Source organism: Serinus canaria, chromosome 12 (genome assembly GCF_022539315.1).
Source record: "Serinus canaria isolate serCan28SL12 chromosome 12, serCan2020, whole genome shotgun sequence".
Taxonomy (NCBI): Eukaryota; Metazoa; Chordata; class Aves; order Passeriformes; family Fringillidae; genus Serinus; species Serinus canaria.
In genome coordinates, this window is record NC_066326.1 from 1,693,773 (window position 1) to 1,710,694 (window position 16,922).

The following is a 16,922-nucleotide window of genomic DNA, read 5'->3' on the forward strand; positions in this document are numbered from 1 at the left end:
CCAATAGAATATAAACTAGATATCTTAGAGTTTAGACAAATGATTTTTAACAAAATTTAGGGTAATTTATATTAAACAAATATTAAATTTATATTAAACAAATTTATATTAAACGCTTAAACTTAGAATGAATGAACTCTGGTGGCAATGAATAATAAACTTAATTTTAACAGAAGGTCAAAGTGATAAAATATAACTTAAGAGTGCTTAGACCTAAACATAGTTAAACTTAACTTTGCTTGATCTTATCAACACTCAACTTATTGAAGGTTATTATCTCTAAACATTTTAACTTATTTCAGTATTGTTAACACAAAAAGTTATTGAAAATTTGGACAACCTATGCTTAAAATGAACCCAGAAGGATTTTGCTGAAGGAATTACAAATGGGGTTTGATAAAGCCATAACATTTGATAATTTTATGAGCTCTAGATTTGGGTGCAGGAGTGCAGCAGAGCATCCCCTTCTGGCTCTGGCTGGCAGGGCCTGCACACCAGGGCAGTGCCAGGACAAGGCTGGGGCATCACAGGTCAGGCTTTGGCATGGCTTAAAAAAAGGAGAAGTTGGGCTCTGGACACGTGAGCAAAATGCCCTGAGGATGCCATAAATCAGCTGAGCTGGGAGAGCCTCCTCTCCTCTGCACTGAAAGCATGCAAGGGGACTTGATAACCTTAATTAAGGAGCTCAGTTCTGGGTGTGCAGAGCTGGGGAGGGCAGGGAGGAGCTGCTGCCTCAGATAACCTGAACCTGGGTTTGTCCAGGGCACACAATCCTGCCCTGCTGTGCCATGAGCTGCTTTCACTCCCACAGAGCTGCTGCTCCATGGTCAGGGGTTAACACAGACATTTAAATCACACAAGAATGGTTTGGGTAGGAAGGGACCCTAAATCCCAGCCAGTGCCACCCCTGCCATGGCAAGGACACCTCCCACTGTGCCAGGGTGTCCCAGCCCCACTGTCCAGCCTGGCCTTGGGCACTGCCAGGGATCCAGGGGCAGCCCCAGCTGCTCTGGGCACCTGTGCCAGGGCTGCCCACCCTGCCAGGGAACCATTCCTTCCCAATATCCCATCCATCCCTGCCCTCTGGCAGTTTAAATCCATTCCCTGTGTCCTGTCCCTCCATCCCTTGTAAAAAGATCCTGTCCACTTTTCTTGTTTCATTTTAAACCAAGATTCATAGAAGAAGCAGGAATGTAAACATTTCCTCCTCAGTGCTTCTAACCCAAATTCAGAAGCCTCGTGTCTGTGTGTAGGATTGCTGTGTGGGTGTGTAGGAAGTCTTTGTTTTCAGTTCATACATGAATCTTGGTGGTTTAGAAGTGTATTTATATGCACCTATTTTCCTGCACATGGTGCCCAAAGCAAGGATCCCACTCACTGCTCCTGCAGCATCTCCTCTGCTCTCTGCTCAGTGCTATTTATTCCATTTTTAATTTTGAGTCAGGTCAAAAAGGAGACTTGCCTGGGATTTTCACTGGGGTTTTGCCACCCAGTTCCCCCTGAAGCTGAGTGTTTGATTTTGCTGTAAAAAACCCCCAAAGAGATGCTGATTTTGCAAGAATGCAAAAGCTGTGCTGATATCAGTGGGAGTTGTGTCACTGGAGTGATGAAGGACCAAAGGCACAGGTATGGAACCAGCCTGGGGTCTGGGCTGAGCTTCCAGAGAGATTCCCTGGCTCAGGATTTTTGGGAAGAAGGCTCTCTCAAATTTCCATGCCTGTAGATAACTTCCACTCCTATTTCCCCCTCCCATCATCTGATTTACTCCAGTGATAAATCCAACGTGCTGTATAAACATTTATTTCTTTGACAAATGCCCAAAGCTGGGACCTGTTCTGGGAAGTGACTGCTCCAGACCTGCTCCAGACCTGCTGGAACACACCCTCCTCTCTGCTGCTGCTTCCTCAGCACTTCCCACATAAAGAGCATTTTGGAAGGAGCAGAAAAATGCTTTGAGCAACTAAAAATCCCCAGAAGGTCTTGGGCTGGTAGGATGGGAATAAAGAAATGCCCAAAGCAGCTTTCTGTCCTTGGAAGAGATGCAGAACACAGATGCTGCTGGGTGTTTTGTGCTTTGAGTGGCTCTGTCCTGTCCTTCCTGTGCTGCCTGCCCTCTGCTCTGCCCTGACACTGCAGTGCCACGCTTGATTTATCCAAATAATGGCCTTTGAAGAAAAATGCTCCTCTGCTCAGAGCTGGGCAATGGCTGAGTCAGGGAAAGCAGCACCTGGAAGCTTTCCTGGCAGGTTGCTGTGTCCAGTGCTGCTCAGCTGCTGGGCTGTGCTGATGCTGCACACCCTGCAGGGAGGGCTCACTGCAGCTCTTGCTGTTAAAAACCCCCAAAGAACCTCCCTCCCTGCAGGCTGGAACAGGCACTGGCCTTTTCCTGCTTCCCACCAAGCAGCCATTAACCCCAGGATGCACAGCAGCTTTTCCACCTGGGCAGTGAGTTCAGGTGAATTAGGGATGGGGCGTGGCACTGGTGGGTTTCGGAAGCTGAGGAGAAGGAGATTGGGGTCACCTCCAGGGGCCCAGAGCACCCCAGCTCTCTTCTGGGAGTCTTTGGGCCAGGGTGGATGGGCTTTAGTTCCTGTCAGGGGCTGCAGGTGCAAACATTCATTCTGCTCTCATCAAAATCAAATCTAGATCATCAGGAGGCAGCTCTGTTGTTGGCACCTGGTTTGTTCTGTTAAAATACAGCTATCTTTTTCAAATCAGTAATTAAAATAGTCATTTAACTGTGTGGGATGCTCACAGTTACTGCTCTGACTTTTCTCATGGAAATAATTATAATTAAAAGGAAAGGAAGCGACTTTTTTACTGACCAAATGGAGCCACCATTGATGAGACACAACTTTTCAACTGGGCAAAAACATTCTGCCTTGCAGGAGCACCAAGAACAGTTTTATTCCTTTAGATTCAATGATTTTTGAATGAAGAGGATTAATCAGCCACTGCTGAAGAACACTGAGCTGTTCTTTCTGCTGCTGCCACAAGGAATCTCCTCCTTTTACCTCTCCAAAGAGTTTTTACTGAGGTCCCTGTTTGCTCAAAGGTTTGTGCTTAGAGATTTCAATTGAGGAATTGGGTGTGAAGTGGAGGGTCCTGCATCCCCCCAGGACTGACTGAGTCCACCTGGGGGTTTTTGCTCAATAAATGAGTCAGGAGGCACTTTGTGATATGGGCAGGGGGTTTTTGGGTGAAGGTTGGACTTGATCTTGGAGGGCTTTTCCAGCCTGAGGGGTTCTGTGACCCTGAGGCTGCTGCAGAGCTGAGCTGGCTCTGCCTTCCCCCACAGCCCCAGGTGAGGCAGCTGCTGTGGATTTGGTACCTGGCCTGGTGGGGATGGACAAACCCCAGTGCAGACACCTGACACTGAGAGCAGAGCTCCAGAGTTCCCTTCCCTGGGGCTGGGGCTGTGTAAGAGCAGATTCCAGCAGAAATAAATGATGAGATGGGAGGTCTGAGGTGGGCTGGGAGGAGGCAGGAGTGGGAGTGGGGAAAAAATTCTAATTTTTCCACAGCAGCTCAGCAGTGCCCTGCATGCAGCCTAATTTCAGAGATGATTGGGCCATGATTTCCTGACAGAATCCATTGTTATCTGTGCCCTGCAAACCCAACAAAGCCCTGGCTAACTCTGGATAACCAGGGGGTGATTCCATTGTTACACTGCTGTGAGGGTGGGGACTGGTTAATGATCATTAAAGATCCCATCAGTTAATTGGGAGCTGCAGCAGCAGCACAGCCCTGGTGGATTCCAGAGGCTGGCAGCAAGGAAATGCTGCTGGTCCCACCTTGGTGTGCAGGATCAGCAGTGCTGAGGGAAAAGCAGGGGGTCATTCACTGTTTTGTGTGCAGAACTGCTCCTCAAGCCTCTGAAGGGCTCAGAGAGCTCCTCCCTGAACTGGGAACGTGTGGCAGGTTTGGAGCAGGTGGGGATCCCCATCCAGAACAGGCTCATCTCCAACAGGACGTTTGGGAGTGATGGGAGCTGCTGGGCACTCCATTGGCTGGAGGTAAAAAACCCAGAATAAAAAAATACCAACCCTCAGGAGATGCTGCTGCTGTTTTTCTTGTTTTCCAGGGTTTTCTGGCTTCAGTGGGATTCTCCACTTTAATGAAGCCTTTGGCTGATGGAGGGAGAAGGATGGAGTCACATTTCTCTGTGGTTTCCAGGAGAAAAGGAACAATCCCAAACTCCTCTCCGCAACTCAGAGAGCTCAGAACCTGATGAAAACCCACAGCTCACCCAACCAAAACAGATAAACGATTTTCAGCTTACTCAAAATCATTCGTGGATTTAGACAACATTTGTTGAAGAAATCTCAACAAAAAAGAAAGAAAATGATCAGAAAAACCAACAGCTTTGAGATGTTTCTGGTTTTGGTTTGAAAATGGTGCTTCCATTTCAGAGGTGTGGAATTGACTCCCAGTTTAACCAGTCCTGTGGTGTTTAAATTCAATAAAAAGGTAAAACTCCCTTAGAAGCTGCTTTTTAAAATCCTGCTCCCTCTTTTTTGGAAGCCTGGAAGGAACATAAAATGCAGTTCTCAGCAGAAGGATGTGATTGGGAGGAACTGTAATGGATGGGCTGTGTTTCTCTTTGAAGTTCCCATTGATCAGTGCTGCTGAGATGATTTTTCTAATCCATAACTCAGGAACATGAAGGAATTGTCACTTAATTCTTTGGGTGTTTGTGTTTCACCTCCTATGAAAACAGACTCTGGCCTTGATTCAAGTTGTTCTGTGTAAAGTGGGGAAGAATCACCAAGTTCTAATGGGGTTTTTTAATATAAATTTTCCTCCTGTTAACCAAAACAGTTCTGTGATTTCATTTTTATGTCTGACTTTGGTGTAAGAAAACTCCATCTAATACCTTCTGTGCTCCAAGAATGTGCTTTCAGCCAGTGGAGCAGTAATTAAGAGATGATTCCCCCCCTCCTCTCCAGTGGAGAGGCAGCTTGTGTTGAAAAACCAACCCTTCACAAGGAGGGAGAACCATCTGTCCTCTCTCTGAGGAAAGAGATCATTTTTTTATGCTCACATTAGCTGAACCTCGGTGCAATAACTCGTTTCTGTAAGGAAGGCACCCTCTGAGATGAATTTCCATGCCCCTAATTGACACAGCTCTGATGGCAAAGCTGCCAGAGGAGCCCTGGCCACAGCTGCTGGGAAGACCAGGGAGTTCCAGTCTGATCCTTGACCAGTCTGGGACCACAGGAACAGCATCCCTCTGGAATTGTGGATGTGCAGACAAAATGTCCTGGTGGTTCAAGTGCCTCTTGTACTGACAAAACACCTTCTCTGCATGGCCAGCTCCTGCCAGGTCGTGATCTCTGAATTTCATTATCTCAGCTGAAACCAAACGCCCTTGGCAGGAATTTCTAAAGAGAAAACATTGGATACTCTGAGGATGTCACATAAATTCCTGCTGGATCCATGTGAGTGCTGGATATGAGGGCTCCTGGCTTGGAGAAAAGGGGGAACACTCAAACCCTGGGGGCAGGTACTCGAGTTCCTGACTCTGTTTTGGTAAGAGAAGGAAAAATTAGGCTCCTGCTTGAGGAAATGATGGTGATCCCAAATTCAGAATAACAGTCATTAATAAATAACGAGGAGAGTTGTGAAGAAAATGAATTTTTCAAGGACTCTGAAGAACATCTTTGGAGCTGAGGTCTGGAACCTGCAGGAGGTACAACCTCATCCCACTGCACATTGATCAGAGGTTTGCTAATTAGCTGCTTCTGAAATATCTTATACAGCTGATCTGATATTAGTGAAGTGGTTTGGAGCAATACTATCCACAGGTTTGATAGAAAGAAGAAAAATGGTGATTTGCTCTACCAGAACAAGCAGCAGATTTTATGGCTGATGTATTTGTAATGTGGGTTTGTCCTGCTACTTATCCCTGCTTTCGCATCTCTTTATCAAGGACTGACTAATAATTATTCACAACAGCCTTTTGGGTGGGTTTGGCATTTATTTTTGCCCAGAAATCTCCTCATCCTTCTCCCTTTCAGAATCCTCTCAAATCCCTCTCCTGCTCAGACACTTGAGGACAAGCTGTGGCCATTGTGTAAGTGCAGAGCACAATCCAAATGGAAATGAAAACAATTAAATATACATGACAAGCAGGTATTTAGACGAGCCTGGACTTCTTAATGCTTCATTTCCACCTTTCAACTAAATTAAGTGTTGCTTTCGTCTATTTTTAAAGGAATGTCTGTTTTTTGTCAGGAGCTGCCCTGCTCCATCTGCTCCTTAGATGGTTTTGCCTCATCCCAAGGACAGCCCCACTGGCTGTGTCAAAGCCACGAGATTTTTATGGCACCACGGATGAGGATTCACACAAACCAGGGTCTGTTCCTCCAGGACCCTTTGGAAAGTCAAGTCCTCTGTAAGTAATCACTGTTCCTATTAATGATGTGGTCCTGGCACTTGTGGCATGGATTTTGGGACCTGCTTCTCCCAGTGCCCCTCAGCAGCTGGAAGCTTTGGGGCCTCAGGTGCTGCCTGTATCAAACCCATTCCTGGAACTCCAAGACCTGTGCTGTGCTGAATTTCCCATATCTACAGCTGGAATTCTGCTTCCATTCCCTCATCTACAGCTGGGATTCCATTTCCATTCCCTTATCTACAGCTGGAATTCCATTTCTATTCCCATATCTACAGCTGGAATTCCATTTTCATTCCCATATCTGTGGCTGGAATTCCATTTCCATTCCCTCATCTACAGCTGGAATTCCATTTCTATTCCCATACCTACAGCTGGAATTCCATTTCTATTCCCATATCTACAGCTGGAATTCTGCTTCCATTCCCTCATCTACAGCTGGAATTCCATTTCCATTCCCATATCTGTGGCTGGAATTCTGCTTCCATTCCCTTATCTACAGCTGGAATTCCATTTCCATTCCCTCATCTACAGCTGGAATTCCATTTCTATTCCCATATCTGTGGCTGGAATTCTGCTTCCATTCCCTTATCTACAGCTGGAATTCCATTTCCATTCCCTTATCTACAGCTGGAATTCCATTTCTATTCCCATATCTGTGGCTGGAATTCTGCTTCCATTCCCATATCTACAGCTGGAATTCCCATATAAATGGAATGCTTCCATTCCCAAATAAATGGCTGAGCAGGATGATAGGAACTGGTCAAGGGGCTCTTGGCAGTCGCTCTGCTCCCATCTTGGGAATCTCATTCTTGTTGTCTGAAAACCTGGGAAAACAAAAACTTAAGGTTTTTTGCCTCTTAATGACAGGTAAAATGAGAGGAATAATGAGAGGAAAAAAGGACTAAAATGCATCATGTGAAGAAGGTATTTGCACATCCCTCTCTCTTTTGGGCGGCTGAAGTGGACGTGGATCACGGATCTGTCTCCTTTGATGGAACAGGTACTGGGATTGGAATTCTGGGGGAGATTTCATGGATTCAAACCCTCACATGGGTTTGGATGGGTGCAGGTATGGGTGCCTTGCTGCCCCCAGGCATTCCTGGCTCCACAGCCTCTCCAGAGGCAGAACCTCTGCTGTAATTCCCAGGCTGGGAGATGAATGTCCCTTGGCAGCTTCCCACGAGTCCGTATTGATCAGGGCAGCGCTGCCCTTTTGTTTTGTGCTGAACAACCCAGTGTTTGCAACTGAGACCTGTCAGGGGCTGAGGGACTTAACAGGGCACGTTGGAAGGAACAGGGCCATAAATTTCCCAGGAATTCACGCCGTGGTTAACGCTGGGGAGGAACAGGCTGCACACAAACGGCCCTGCCATGCAAATCCCGATCGATGTGCTGACAAATACCCTGCTGCATCCTGCTGCCTCACTCAATATTTCTTCAAATAAACGGAATTCAGGAGGCAGGGAAAGGCAGAACGTTCCACCTGGAGTGGTGCACGGATGGGAGGCACTGTGGAACTAATCAGGGCTGGATGGATGAGCTTTGTGGCTGCCTCACTGTTCATTTCCTGTCTCTGCTGCTAAACTGGATTCAAGGGGCTCTAATTGAAAAGGGGCCTGCTTGACATTAAAGCACCTTTTCTGCAGTGTGTGCTCTGAAAAGGCAGTACAATATCTCTTCCTGGAGATAAATCCAGGAATTGACAGGAATTTAGGTCAATGCATTGATGGAGGGAAGGAGGAATCCTCTTCCAGCAATTTCCCCCCAAGCCCCAGGACTCCACCAGACCTTGCCCAGCATCTCCACCCTTCCAAGGGCTCTTCTGGAGCACCCAGCTCTCTGTGCCCTGCATCTGCCTCAGCTCCTCAGGTGGCTCAGCTCTCTGTCCTCTGCCACTGTCCCCCAGCTCAGCCTCAACACCCCCTGCTGAAGCAGAAGATGGTGTCTGCAGAGGGGCAGAGCCTCCCAAAGGTGATGGCCAAAGTGTTTTAGTGCTGGGTGTCTTTGCTGCTTGGTGTTGGACAGTGAGGAAAATCAGGAGAAAGGAGATATTTGATGTGCAAAAGGAACTATAAAGGAGGGTGCCCCATCCCTGGAGTGTCCAGGGCCAGGTTGGATGAGACCTGGAACAACCTGGGATGGTGGAAGGTGTCAGGGGTGGGACTGGATGAGCTTTAGCTGGAGGGGACCTCCCTGCTTTTGGATACTCCAGGAGGGAGCTGGCTCTGCTGGAGAGGGATTTTCACTGAGCTCCCACTCCTGTGTGAGCTGGGGATTTGGGGGAGGTTTGGAGGGGGGTGACAAACATGCACCGCAAGGAGAAACTTGGCCTGACACTTGACAACTCCTCTGTTTTGTAAATTCCAAAGGAATTTGAATTGCATGGTATTTTTTCACTTGCAAATGTTGCAGACTTGTTATTTTTCCCCTTTCCACATATTTTAAGCTTATGGCATTGCATCATTTTTTATAACTCTCTCCTTGTGAAGGAACAAGCAGAGAGCAGTATCTCAGGAATAATTCCCTTGCAACAGAAATCTGCTTTTGCCTGCAGACAAAATAATCCAAACCATGTTAATAGTTTAATTTCCAGTGGTGTAAGAGCTGGTGCTTCTGGAAAGGTGATCTTCAAACCTGTGGTGGACTCGGATGCCTCCAGAAGAGCTCTGTGGAAGCTCCAGGTTTGTTAGTGGAGCAAAACATTGGAGCTACAAGATTGTTTGGGAATATTTTATGGAGGAGCAACTGGAGTACCCAAAGCAGGTGTTAAAGTGAAAGGACTGCAGGGGGATTTGGTCCTGGGCTGGCTGAAGCTAAAGAAGGGCAGGAGGAGCCAAATGTTTGAGGAGGGCTGGAAGGGAATGTCAGGCAATGGCAGGAGAAGTTGAGATAAACAATAAACAACTGCTCAATGAAGGGATTGGGAGATGTAAAAAGAAGTGAATGGGGGGGAAGGGTTGTAATGAAATTCTGAGAGGATGTGGTCAGCCTGTGCCAGTGGGATTGGTTTCTGTGCCATCAGGGATCAGTGGCTCATGGGACTGTCCCCAGCCTCTGGGGCAGGTGATGTGCTCAGGGTGAGCCAGAAGCTGCTCCAAGCTGGTGGTGAAAAACAGAAGTAAAATTGAAACTCGTGAATGTTTTGGTGGGGAGGAGGAGAGAAGAAAATGTGGGTTTTTTTCTTAATGCCAGCTGGTGCCTTGTCTTTCATGGAAGAGGAGGAGAGAAGAGGAGGTTGATTCTCCCATGGGAGAGGAGGAGGGTGGAAAGTTGCTGAGGAAACCATTGGATTTCCTGGCATGATGTGATGGGGGAATCTGACCATCCCTCGGTAGCAACAAAGGTGTCTTTGCACAAAATTCTGTTTAATCCTGGTTCAGAGTAAGTCAGGAGGGCTGAGGGGGTTCTGTGCCCCCAGAGAGGAATGGGAGTAGCACAGGTGTGGCCTTTAGGGTCCCTGGAGGCAGGACAAGGTGAGTGGAGCATCCCTGCATCCTCCCTGGTGAGGTGAGGCAGGGACACAGAGGGACAGCCAAGGACAGCTCCCTGGGACTGCTTTCCTTCTCCTGTCATTGCCCTCCATCTCCACTGCAGGAAATGCTCTTAGGGCACTGAAAATGAGCAGCATCTCTTTTCCTCCCAGTTTCTGGGAGCCTCTGCCCTTGCAGGAGCCCAGGCCCTGGAGGTGCCCCCACACATCTGCTGGTGCCTGGCCTTGGCATCCCAGGCTCGTGGCAATCCCCCCCAAAGCTTTTTGGTGGGAAAGGTCCCATTTCCCCTCCCTCCCCTGACTGCAGCTCTCCTGCTGAGGGCCCCATTCCCATCTCTGTGCACTATAATCCCACTTTAGCTCTGTGAGATCTTCCCTGGGCTCTGTGGGCTGTTGTGCAGACATTCCACTGCTGCTGGGAGCCTTTGGAGCCCTTTCTATTATTTGTCTTTATTCTGGGGAATAAATGCTCAGCATTTGCTGCAGATGTGCCTCTTCTACCCCCAAAAAAATTCCCCTCAGCAGCAGAAATTAGCACAGGCACAGGAGGCAGAGGTGGAAACACTCTGGAAATGCCACACTGGCTTTCCCCAAATGACAGTGGTGACATTTTGGATTGACAGGATCCAAACCATGGTGGGAGTGCTTCAGGCAGAACAGTGAGGGCTGGGGTGTCCCTGCTCCTCAGCTTCCCAACACTTGTTTTTCTGGATTTTCTGTGTCCAGGAGATTGCCCCCAGCTGCCACTCTGGCTCCTCTCTGGTGTTTTATTCAGAAAATTAAGTTGCTGTCAGTGTCCAGTGATGGTGTTTAACCCTGGGATAACATTTAAATGTGGGACAGCAAAGCAAGCTGGGAGGAACCTCTCACAGTGAGGTGAGAGCACACTCATTTCCAAAAGTACTTCAGGAGGAATTAAAATAAAATTTCCATTTTCCACACCCTCATTCTGATCCTCATTGTCATTAACTTACTCCAAACCCCACTTGGTATTTCAAACTGGAGTAAATCATTCTGTCTTCCAATTAACTTCCATTCTCCAGGCAACATAATGAGACTGATTTCATTCAACCCTGTTGTTTAATAAACATCTAAAGAGTTCTTTATCTCTGAGCCAGGCAGAAATGTGCACTTCTGGTGTACTGAGCACGAGGTAATGGGCAAGAGGAAAATTACTGGAGAGAATTCATCTTGGGTTGGGTTCCTCAGCTCACCCAGGGAGTGCTGGGCAAGGCCAGGGAATGAGCAGCTCTCCCACAATATTTCCATGGAAAAAGTATTGCACTCCTGATCCAAGCCCTGGGGTTTTTGGCTGCCTGAGCAAAGGCACCACAGGGGTCAGCTGGAGGCCCAGCAGCACAGAGGAGGCAGGGATGAAGCAGTGCCTGTGAAATGGGATTGTTTCCATCACACAGACAAGGCTGGGATGCTGGGATAGGGCTGGAGGAGTCGGTGTTCTGGGATCAGCCATGGGCATGTGCAGAGGGCCCAGCTCAATTTAAGGGATAGCAGCCATCAGGGTGATGTGAGCTGAGCAGCACTGCAGTCCCAGAGCTGGGCTGTTCAATTATTCAGTGTTTAAAAGCTGAGAACATGGCAGAGGGGCAGAGTTCTGCTGCTGGTGTCCAGCACAGTGACCCCACTGAGGGCTCTGCCAAGAGGGGCAGGTTTGTACAACTGGCCCTGGGCACGAGGCTGGCAGCACCTTGTAGAAAGGGAATGATTCTGCTGCTGTCACTGCAGAGGGCTCTGGTGCTCACAGGGTCCTGCTTGGCCATCGTGGGACAGGGCTGAGTGCTGCTGGGTGACCTGGAAAGGGAATGTTAGCAGTGAGGAAATGGCATTGTGCCTGATTTTTCCTTTTGGATATTGTCTCCAGGAGTTTGAGCAGATGTGTGGTCAGGGAGAAGAAAGACTGTGGTGTCACTTTTCACAGAAACAGAGAGTGTTGAGTTGTGAGGGACATTAAAACTCATCCCATCCCAGCTCTGCTATAGCAGGGATACCTTCCACTCTCCCAGGTTTCTCCAAGTCCCATCCAGCCTGGTTTGAGCACTGCCAGGGATCCAGGGGCAGCTCCAGCACCTCTGGGAACCCATTCCAAACCAGTTACTAAACTGGTAACATTCCACTTGAGGCTGGAATTTCAGCTTCTGTGGCCTTGCCCAGCCCAGCCTGTGAAATGAACTGGGCTAAATCCATTCCAATACTGAGTGTCTTTGAGGAAGACAATCTCCTCAAAGGATTCCTGGAGCAGGGAAGAAGAAAGAGAGGATTCCTTGAGCTCTTTGCTAATTGCTGGCCTGGAGCTGGGCTGTGGTGTGTGCCCCAAGCTCTGAAGGTTCTGGTTGGCATCACCCATGATCAGGAGCCTTGGGCTGAGCACTGTGGAAATCCTTCTGCTCCATTTTATGCCTGACAGCACAAATGAGTGTTTATTCCTGAATTAAGGAACTCCAGCCCTGCCTGGGCTGAGGGAAGGCATTGCAGAGGCCAGGCTGCAGTGGAATGCAAACAGGGCCATATTGGCAAAAATGAGGAGTTAATTTAGTGGTGAATGCTCTGATGTTTTCTCCCAGATGTGTTTGCAGAGCCATTAAGAGCTGTGTTTAATCTCAGCTCCATTTGCAATCTGATGCACATTATGCAGCCTCCACACAGAGCAGGAGCAGTTAGTGGCACTGCATGGCTCTGCCCCTCCAGGAGAGGCTGGTGAGCTCTCCTGTCCAGGCTGCTCTTCCAGGGCACTCTGGGGACATCTCTGACCCCAGCCCAGGGCTGAGGCTGTTCCCTGGCTGTGAGTGCCACACTTGCACTCCAGCATTTGGGACTGAATGAGAACTTCCCTGAATTAGTAATGGCGTTTTTACTTTTAAGGGCCTCGAGCTCAGGCAACGTTTTAAAAAATGAATTTAGGTGATTTCTTTCTGCTTGGATGCTCAGAGCTGCCTGAATATTGTCTGTTAAAGCTGCTGCAACTTCTGTCTCTAATGGAGGTGCTCAGGCTCACTAAACTGTTTGGCAAACACTGGCTGTCGTGGCTCATCCTCCTGATTAAATCCCAGATTTGCATTTCCTTGGATATACAAAGAGAAAGCAAATCAGCAATGAGCAGCACAGTTAGAGCAAGAATAAGCAAACAGGGATAGAGGAATAACTGCTGGTCTGGAGATGCCACACTGCAGAGCCAGCAACGCAGCAGGGCCTGTGCAGCAGAGCATCCCTGCATCCCTCAGAGTATCCCTTAGAGCACTTCTGCATCCTTCAGAGCATCCCTGCATCCCTCAGAGCATCCCTTCATCCCTCAGAGCATCCTGCATCTCTCAGAGCATCTCTCAGAGCATCCTGCATCCCTCAGAGCATCCCTGCATCCCTCAGAGCATCCTGCATCCCTCAGAGCATCTCTCAGAGCATCCTGCATCCCTCAGAGCATCCCTGTATTCTTCAGAGCATTTCTGCATCCCTCAGAGCATCCTGCATCCCTTAGAGCACTCCTGCATCCCTCAGAGCATCCTGAGCCACCCGGGGATCCCAGTGTCACCCCAGTGCTGCCAGAGGAGCAGGGTGGCCTTGCCCATTCCCTGCCAGGTGTCCCTGGGGATGCCCTGATGGACACAAGGACTCCAGCTGAGCAGGGCTCAAGTGGAAGGTGCTGTGTGGGGTTTCTTTCTTTGTCCTTTTCCTTTATTTCATCAGAAGGATGGGAGGCAAAGTTTGATGTTTTAACACTTGGCCTGCTATTAGCTGGGGAAATCTAGCAGATGTGCTTCATCATCTCAGAGATATGAGCAATCTCCAGCACTCTGCTATTAATGTGGGGAGATTGACTCAAAGTGTTTTGCTTCAATGGCTCTTAAGAAATTCACAGTTCATTTCCAATCATTAAAATAATTAGTGCTGTGCTCTGCCTCCTCTGAGGACAGAGCTGCCCTGGGTGGGAGTGAGGGCTGAGCTCCCTCCTCAGCCTGGCATGGGGATGATGCTGAACCTGCCTGGGGGACCCAGGGGAAGGCCCAGCTTAAAGGAGGACTTGGGGGCTTAAATGGCTTTGAGGGGCCCTGGCCCTGAAGGAGCAGATGAAAAACGGCCCCATTTGTTCTAATGAGGCTGCTCCTGTGATAGAGAGAGTGCCATAAATAAGTGATTACAGGACTGAGCCAAAACCAATCACACGGATTAGATCTGACTCGTGGGATCAAGAGAAGTCCTTGGTTTTGCTGGAGGCAAGGGAAAAAGTCTGTTCTTTGACGGATCCCATTTCACTCTACAAAGAGATCTTGGAAAATAGGAGTTAAGCCAGTGTTGCTGCTCAGGGGAGGGGAAGGATGTGAGGCACAGGGAGCTCTAGAACTGCACTTTTCTTTTAATATTGTTTCTGTAACCAGTTCTTAGCTAAAAGTCTTTAATCTTTGGGAAAAACAGAGATATTCTTGCTGTTCTGGTGTTTGGTAGCGAGATCTGGAAGGTATTTCTGTAAACAGGATTGAAATGGATAGAATTTGGCTCAGGAGAATTGCTGAGCCAAAGCTTGGCTGTGCATTGGCAGTTTGGGGAGGTGAGGTTTGCAGGGGTGGAGGTCTGCACAGTTTGGGATGGGCAGGAATGGATATTGGAGCCAGGGCAGCAGAACCACAATGCAAAGGGGCTTCAGGAGCATCCAGGGGGCTGGAAACCTGTCAGCTGTCGGGTTTGAACTCAATCCAAACGTGAATCCAAGTGAAAACCTCTCTGTTTGCCCCATGCAATGCAGGAAATGAGGGGCCAGGAGCCAGACAGGACCAGGGGAATGGCTCTAAAGTGAGGAGTTTGTTGGATATTTGGAGGAAATCCTTCCCTGGCAGGGTGGGCAGGCCCTGGATCCCTGGCAGTGCCCAAGGCCAGGCTGGACACTGGGGCTGGGAGCACTGGGGCAGTGGGAGGTGTCCCTGCCATGGCAGGGCTGGGAATACAGGATCCACTCCCTCTGAGGATTGAAGAATTCAGGTGTTTGGGAAGTTTCCATTGACTAGTCCCTTATTTAACTTGGATAAGTGTCACCCATTGGAGCTTTAGGAAGCCAGGCTGTGAGTGTGCCAGGAAAATAGGAAGCAATAAAAAAGGCTGTTGAGACACTTATCCAGTGCTGAGGGAATTTTCAGAACAGCTGCAGTTGAGTAATTATGAGCAGAACCCTTGTTTCCACTGAAAATAATGTACATTAGATTATTCCCTAATGATAAAGATGATTTAAAAGACAAAAGCTATAGAATAATAGACATTAGCAGATGTATCTATTTCCAAAATCCCTGAAACCAGACTTAAATCTTGGGAGTTATTCCTCACCTTTAGCAGAGCTCTCATCAGCTGCTGTAAGCCCCAGGGCTGACACTCCAGATAAGTACATGATATAGCTGAGCCCTAAAACTCTTAACAGAAAATACATCAGGACTTACTGTAAAATTTCATGGAGGATTAGAGAAAATATTAAGTCAATAGTTCTTTAGTTATGAGGGGCTTTTAAGGTAATCAATACTTTCCAGCCATGTTAGTGCCTACAATGATAAAAGATGACATTAATAGCCAACTTTTCTCCTTTTTTTGGTATATTTATGTATATCCTTCCTTTAGTCCCTCCTGCTAGGATCAATAGCTATACAAGGAATATGGTTATTTTTAAATGGCATCAATATTGATTCACCTGTAACTGCCAGGTTCAGCTGGAACTTGATTTCAGGTAAAAAAAACCTCACTTTTTCATACAAAGGAATCTCTGGAGCACCCCTGCCTTTGCTTCCAGTGAATTCCACATTCAGCAGTGTGCTAATGCAGCAGAAACTATTTTAGGATTAATAAATCCTAAAAATAGGATTAATAGGATTAATTCTAAAGTTTCTTTGGAGTTACATGACATTTTGTGTTCCTCAAAGCATTGTGCAGATGTTAATTGAATTTAATTGATATCATTCTGTCCCCAAAGTTATATGCATGCAGTTATTAATGGTTTAATTATTTTGTCAGTGGAATAGATTTTTTGCTTTTGATTCTGCTTCAGGAGATCCAGACAGTCCTTAGGCTGAATCCTTTTTATTCAGGTGACTCAGGTGGTCCAAGGATAAAATTCTGCCCAGGGCATCCTCAGGCAGGGATTTTCCCCCTGGTCAGCCCGAGGTCTGGAGGGGAGGATTCCTTGCCAAGCCCTGGGCTCTGCTCGTGGAATGTTTGGTGAATCCAGGTCAGGCTGTTCCTTCAGCCTGGGCAGGGATTTCATAGAACCATGGGATGGTTTGGGTTGGAAGGGAGCTTAGAGATCACCTCATTCCAACTCCCTGGCACTGGGACACTGCACTGTCCCAGGCTGCTCCCAGCCCTGTCCAGCCTGGCCTTGGACACTTCAGAGATCCAGGGGCAGCCCCAGCTGCTCTGGTGCCTCACAGCAAAGGATTACAATTAAATCAGCATTAGAATTAAAGAAATAAAACGATCTCTGAACAAAAATCCCACTGGCCAGTGCTCCCTCTGCAGCCCTGCCCCCAGTGCCTCCCCCAGGCTGGAGCTGAGGCAGGGACAGGGCTGCACTCGGGGGAAGGATTTCCCTGCAGCTCCAGGGAACAGCTCTGGAAATGCTCTGCCATGATCTGAATTAACATCTGCACTGACTGGCAGCAGCCTTTGGTTGTTTTGGAATGAACCAAAGCTCCCCTTCAGCCACAGCACACTCAGGGAGTTTCAGCAGGCAAACCTGGGAGCTGTGCCCAACCTTCTGGAGCAGCATTCCTGGATGGCAGGGTTAAAACCCCACTGTGCCACCTGTCACTTGTGCAGGCAGTGCCTTTTCCTTGGGAGCTGTAAAGGTCTCAGGGATGGGGCAGGGTTAGGAGTGGATCCTGGTCCCTGTGCCTGCGCAAGGAGAGGCACTCAGGGGACACCAGGCTCCTTCTCCAGCTCCCAGCAAAGAGGGCATTAAAAGGGAATTCCTGAGTTTTGCATTTGAGAAAATGGTTGGTCCTCTTCCAGTGGAGTGTCAGGCCCTAATGATGGAGGCAGTGCAAACATGTC